The following is a 6,386-nucleotide window of genomic DNA, read 5'->3' on the forward strand; positions in this document are numbered from 1 at the left end:
TACTGAATTCACTCCCTTGAGGGCAAAACAAGGGTCCGGCTTATTCTTGCCTCCCTGTCCAGGCACCAGTGTTCCTAGCTTACAAAATCTGCACCCTCATCTACCCACAGAGCTGCAGGCTCAAAGCGGTAAGAAAGAGAAAGGGTTGGTTTGATGTGGTTAGCCTGCCATCCCTGCCTTTTCAAGATCCTGGCTCTAAACCCCTCTCCTGCTCACCCCTCAGCCTGCACTGGACTCCATGGATGAATGCATGATAGTCTCCACAGCCACACGTGGGGCTGGAGCAGGGCCCAGGCGTGGGGCAGGGGCATTACCTTTTTTTTTTTCTTTCTGAATTCTTGGCTGCTTAGGCCAGGATAACCTCAGGACTGGGACCAAGAGAAAGAGAAAGTGAGAGGGAGCAGAGGAGCAAAGGCTGTTGTTACACAGTTTCCCTTCAGCTCCAGAAATAGAAAAGCCAGACTTCCGACTTGCATAGTCCCTGTGCAAACCACTAGACCACACTGCCAGATAAGACAAATGTTAGATTGTGTCATACTTCCTTCATGGGCTGCAGCTTCTGCAAAGGGCTCTGTGTGTCAGAGTCTAAGGGATGAGGATTTAAGGGGCCAGAAGGAGAAAGACAGCAGAGACTCATCTCTCCTTTCTGGTTATAGGTTCATGTTTAACCACTAAAGGAAAGGTAGGGGACCTCACAAAAGCATGAGTGAGCTAACCTAATTATTTGCATGTATGAGAGAGGAAAACTAATTGGAGTCTGCTAGCTAGGCCTTGGCATTTCCAGTATCCACATACTTGTTTTATCAAGTACCAACTGGATACCAGCTGCCACATTAGAACTGTAGATTAGAACTGTGTAGAACAGGGAGGCTGGCCCAAAGTCAGAATCCCCTAGATTCCACCTCTGGGCTCAGTACCACTGCACATGGAAATAATTTCCCTTCATTCTTTCCCCAGAGCAGCCTCGGCGGGCTCCGGCGTTGTCAGCCACTATAGGAAGAGTGATGGTCCGGGTGTTGACAGGCTCCTAATTGGAAGGTAGGAGGTGCCGCCAGAGATCAGCTATAAAAGTTATCTTTGGATGGGGGTAGGCTACTGATGCTCGGAAGAGAGTTAGGGGTGAGGTGGGGTGAGCTGTCAGCCTGGGACAGGGCCTGGCCTGGCAGACAGTTGATGCTTGCAGGAGGAGGCAGCTGATAGATGCGGCCGTTTCAAGGAATGGTAACAATAGTATGCATGCCAGACTTGAGGACCAAACAGTTCATAAGGGGGTGAGGTGCTGGGAAAGAGAGAGCACCTGGGGTGGTCCCAAAGACTCAGGCCAGCTATAGCTGAAGCTGTGTGGCAAAGATGAGGGCAAAGAGAGCCTCCAGTGTCCTTTTATTCAGTTGATAAAAAAACAATCAGATGTTTCCAAGTGACTTTTATGCACTTCTAACTGTTCCAGGTCCCGAGAGGTTCAAAAGAACAGCCAGGTGAGATGAATATAACATTTACTTCAGCAATGATCAAATCCATACACCAAAATTATCACGGGTTAGGATGATGCCTGTGTATTACGCAGCATTGGTACTTGTGCAAGCCCCTTCCTGCTGTTACCTCATTTAAGCCTCTCAAGGAGCCCGCAGCCCAGCAAAGCAGGTACCGTGGTCTCTGCTGTAGAAGGGAGAGCCCGCTGTGTAGGCTCTGAGAGCCCGAGAATTCTCGCCGGGTCTGTGGAGCTCACAAGTGGCCGAATCAAGGTTTTAACCCACGTTTGTTCTGAAGTTCCCGGAACGGCCCCTTCTACTGAAATAGCTGAGTGATTTATGGAGCCTGAAGGAAAGGTCCATTCTGGCTGATGGTGCAGAGGGAAGGCCCTAGGAAAAAGTGAGCGAGAGATGCATAGGCATGCATCAGAGAGCATGGAGCAGTGGAAAGAACTGCAGGAGGGAGCGGGAACAGTGCAGACCCGGCCATTGTTGCTTTGTAGAATTGTGTGCTCTGTTGGAGGGCCTCGGAGCAGAGGCTCACTGCCATCATTGAAGGTCTGGGGAAGTTGTTTGGTGGTAGAGCACTTGCTTAGCATGTGCAAGACCCTCAGTATCACACACATACACACCACACACACCACTCACACCACACACACACACACACACACACACACATACACACACACACACATACACATATACACACCACACACTCACACACACCACACATACACATACACACACCACACAGTCATACACATACACAAACTCACACACACCACACACTCACACATACACACAGCATCACAAAAACAAACAAACAAACAAACAAACAAACAGAACAAAGCTGACAATCCTGAGCCAGCGGGTGGAAAGTCCAGGTGAGGAATCGCCCGTGCAGTGCTTGCTCAAGCCTGGCCCAGCCAGGTAGGATGTCTCTGCTGGCCTGGTGATCTTCACAAAGCATATGTAGCGTGAGAGGGCGCCGTAGAAGGGTAAAGCTTTCAGAAGGCCTGGCAGAGTCATGCGATAGGCAGGCTCAGCCTTCCAAACACTGGACATGCAACCCTTGAAAGACCAGCAGCCATTGAGAGGGAAAGGGCCCCTTAGGCTGTGGGGTGATCTTTGCTGCCTTCCACCAAGGATCTGGTGTCCTGGCAGAGTGAGGAGGTGGCAGAGGCAGCAGGTGTTAGGGTACCAGGGGCTCCTGAGAAGGAACAGGTGCAAAGCAGAGCAATTAGCCCGGAGGCATCGGTGGGACAGGCAGGCTGGATTTGATCAGGAGTCACCCATCATCACCTGCTGATGAGCATTAAGTCTCCAGCACATGCAGGACCTCGAGGAAACTTGCTTCTTCGAGGAGTCAGAGGTCACAGTAAATTAGAATTGTCTTTGTAAATCAAAACACTGTGAAGGTGGCTAGAGCCTTGCAGCCTCTCTCATGGTGTCCTGGGCATTCCAGAAGGGAGGAAGAATGACAGGTGACTCAGATGCTGAGACTTGAACAAGCCCAGAGTGAGGCAGGTGCTCACTGTGTAAGCTGGCAGCTGCTGATGTCTGGGAACTGCTAATTTTCCCTTCTGCACCAGCTGCAAAAGGGGGGGGGGATCATTCAACTGTCTCCCAAAGAGACTGATGTTTATATCTCCCACCTTGGGGTGTGTGTGTGTGTGTGTGTGTGTGTGTGTGTGTGTGTGTGAGAGAGAGAGAGAGAGAGAGAGAGAGGAACAAACTGGTTCACTGCCCTTATCCACATTTCCAAATACATTCCCACACTAAGTGGAAGACAAGGGCCGTAAAGGACTTGGAGTAACCTTGCTAGTGAGCTGGTCTGCAGGATTTGAAGGGTGTCCTTACAAAGCCAAGACAGATAGGAAAGTGTTTCTACTACCACACAGGACTAGTGAAAGGAAATGTGCATTTGGGAGACTCCACCTCTTGCCAGACAAGGCGGGTTTGCATTTTACACAGCCTATCTTGCCCACGGGTCAGCTCCCCCATGGAGCAGGTCCTCTGTCTTCATCATCCTAGATTCTTCCTCCAGTGTTACTGCTTAGACAAACTCAACCTCCCTCAGACGCCATCTGAAAATCTGAATCTGGATGAATCTGAATCCGACTTTATCGGTAAATGATTGAAATTTACCACTGTCCTATCAGATAATCATTTTACACTCTGTCTCCTTGTCTGTAATACATTGTGGGAACTCACTAGCTATGATGAGAATTAGTGAGAAAAACCACAGAAGTGTCTGGACACATGCTGGCACTTACGAGTTAGTCATTCATGTTAATAATCCTCACAATAATAACATCACTTAATATTGTAATTACTTCACACTAGGCTGTGCATTAGTCATGGGTCTCTAGAGGAAGAGAATCAACAGATGGATATAGAATGAAGGAGGGAAAGAGGATTTATTAGTTTGGCTCATATGATCTGATCTGGGTAGTCCAGCAATGGTTGTCCCACACTAGAACAGCCAAAAACCTATAAGTTGTTGGGTCCACATGGCTGGATGTATCAGTACCAGTGAGGCACTGAAGGCCTGGAGGATTATTGGGAAGCCATTGTTCTTCAGTCCATGGTGGAAGTCCTGGTTGGGTCCTAAGGCCAGGGAAGGAAGGCAGTACATGCACCCGCCAGCGAGAATGAAGGCAGGCAGGTAAAAGGCAGATGTTCTCTTTTCCCATCTGTTGTCTAGGCTGCCAACAGAAGGTGCCACCAACATCTCGGGTGGTTCTCCTGCTTCAGATAATTGGTCAAGAAACTCCTTCACAGGTACTGGAGAGATGGCTCGGCAGTGTAGAAACCATTCTTGCAGAGGACTTGAGTTCTGTTCTAAGTACCCACATCTGATGGCTCACAACTACCTGTAACTCCAGCTCCAGGGGAGTCCACTGCCTCTGTCTGCCAAGGGCACCTGCACCAGGGGACAAAAACCCACATTCACATACATCATCTAAAATGCAATAAATATTTTAAAAAATGAAAAGAAAAACCTCCCCACAGGAATGCCAGTAGCTTTTCTTGTAGTTGATTCCAGATCTAGTAAAGCTGACAACCAAGACTGGCCATCCCAGGTAGTAACTTCCTTGGCTGTAGGCACAGTGTCTGTTTTGTTCATGGTCTTATATCCAGAGCCTAAGAGTGTTTGGTCCATGGCAAGTATTTGGTTTTGATCTGACAAGTGAAGGGATAAATGGATGAAGAGCAGTCACGCATTGTTTGATAACACAGATATGCTCTGAGAAATGCACAGCTCTGTGATTTTGTTCCCATGCAAACAATGAATGTACTCATGTAAACCCAGGGCGACATAAGTCTAGTCTGGGGTCCCTAGGCTTCAAGCTTCTGTTTCATGATACTGTGCTGAAAACTGCCCGAGTTTCCAACACAGTGGTGCCTGTATCTGAATATACAGATGCTAAACCATGCAGTAATCGAAGATGAAACTCAGCGTACCTGTGTCAGGCTCTTGCTGTTGGTGAGTGAGGGATGCATGTGTGTGAGACCTAGGATGTTGCTGTGTACCCCTCTAGATTTCCTAAGGCCAGTACCTTAAGCTATGTTGCTGTTATCGCTTAGGGCTGGAGAGATGGGTCAGCAGTTAAGAGAACTTGCTGCTCTTACAGAAGATCCTGGTTCAGTTTCCAGCATCCTTCTGGTAGCTTATAACCCTTCTCTATCACTCCAGTCCTAAGGGATTTGATGCCTCCCTCTGAGGAGTACCAGGTATGTGCTGGGTGCACAGAATATACACAGGCAAAACATTTATACATATAAAATGTGTATAAGATGAAATTCTTTCCTGACCAAAAAAAAAAAAAAAAACAACCAAAAAACAAAAACAAAAACAAAAAAGAAACAACAAAAAACCTAGCCTTAGCTTATTATAACATCTAACTTTGAATACTTGACATTTTTAACCTTATGGTTCTTTTGCCATAATATAGCTTACCACAAACTCGTAGGCAATAAGGACTTTTCACCTTGCCAGGCATGGTACCACATGCCTTTAAAGCACTGAGAAGACCGAGACAGGTAGATCTCTGTGAGTTTGAGCCCAGCCTGATCTACACAGTGAGTTCCAGGCTAGCCAGAGCCACATAAAAGTGAGACCCTGTCTCAAATCAAAACAAAACAACCAAACAAAATAAATAAGGAAGACCTTTCCATCTCCTTTATAATCTTAGGGCTGCTGTATCTGTTGACTAAAACATTAATGTAGCCCTCTGCCTGCATCGTTCTCATTGTATCCATGGTTAGTTGATCTGGGTCTATTCTGGCATAATGTCACTGCTCAGAGACTATTGATATAATGCACACAGTTAGATGCTGCTGTCCAGCCGGTCTGGTCACACTGGCCAGGATGGTCTGGCTATGAGCCCATCACCAGGATCCAGGGTGGCAGTAGTCTGGTGGGTGTATCCTTGACAATTAACCTGTAGACGATCTGAGGGCTTCAAAGGTGGGGACCATTCCTAATTTATTTTTGAGTCCCTAGTACCCAGCACAGTAGCTGACACAAATGAAGTGCTCAAGTGACTACGCTTGACCTCAAAGAGAAGCAGAGTCTTAAGTAAATTTGTCATCCATCCTCTGCATCAGCCAAACCAGTTCCCTGTCTCCATTTCTGTTTATGAATGACCCCCTTTCTCAGCCACAAATGTCTAAAATTACTTGGTAGCATGGAACACTGCTTGTCTTCGTGGTCACAGTTTTTTAAGATTGAATTTGGCTTGGTCTTATCCAGTCAAGTTGCTTGGCCTTCTCCAGCCTCTGTTTCTCCAATCAGCAAGTTAGGATGATACCAGAAGCTTTACTGATTCATTCAACCATCACTTACTGGACATCTAATACAAGATGGGAATGTCCCAGGCAGAGGGAATACATACATGTCGAAGAGGCAAA

General features: G+C 47.2%; 1 long non-coding RNA gene across 1 annotated transcript; it reads left to right on the forward strand.

Moving 5' to 3' along the window:
- The first annotated feature begins 599 nt into the window (after positions 1 to 599).
- Positions 600 to 4,437, forward strand: LOC127684460 (uncharacterized). The gene is made up of 4 exons (XR_007977744.1): positions 600 to 682; positions 958 to 1,038; positions 1,448 to 1,475; positions 4,177 to 4,437. It is a non-coding gene; the product is annotated as an uncharacterized LOC127684460 (long non-coding RNA).
- Positions 4,438 to 6,386: the final 1,949 nt, after the last annotated feature.

The sequence above is a fragment of the Apodemus sylvaticus genome, chromosome 5 (assembly GCF_947179515.1).
Source record: "Apodemus sylvaticus chromosome 5, mApoSyl1.1, whole genome shotgun sequence".
Taxonomy (NCBI): Eukaryota; Metazoa; Chordata; class Mammalia; order Rodentia; family Muridae; genus Apodemus; species Apodemus sylvaticus.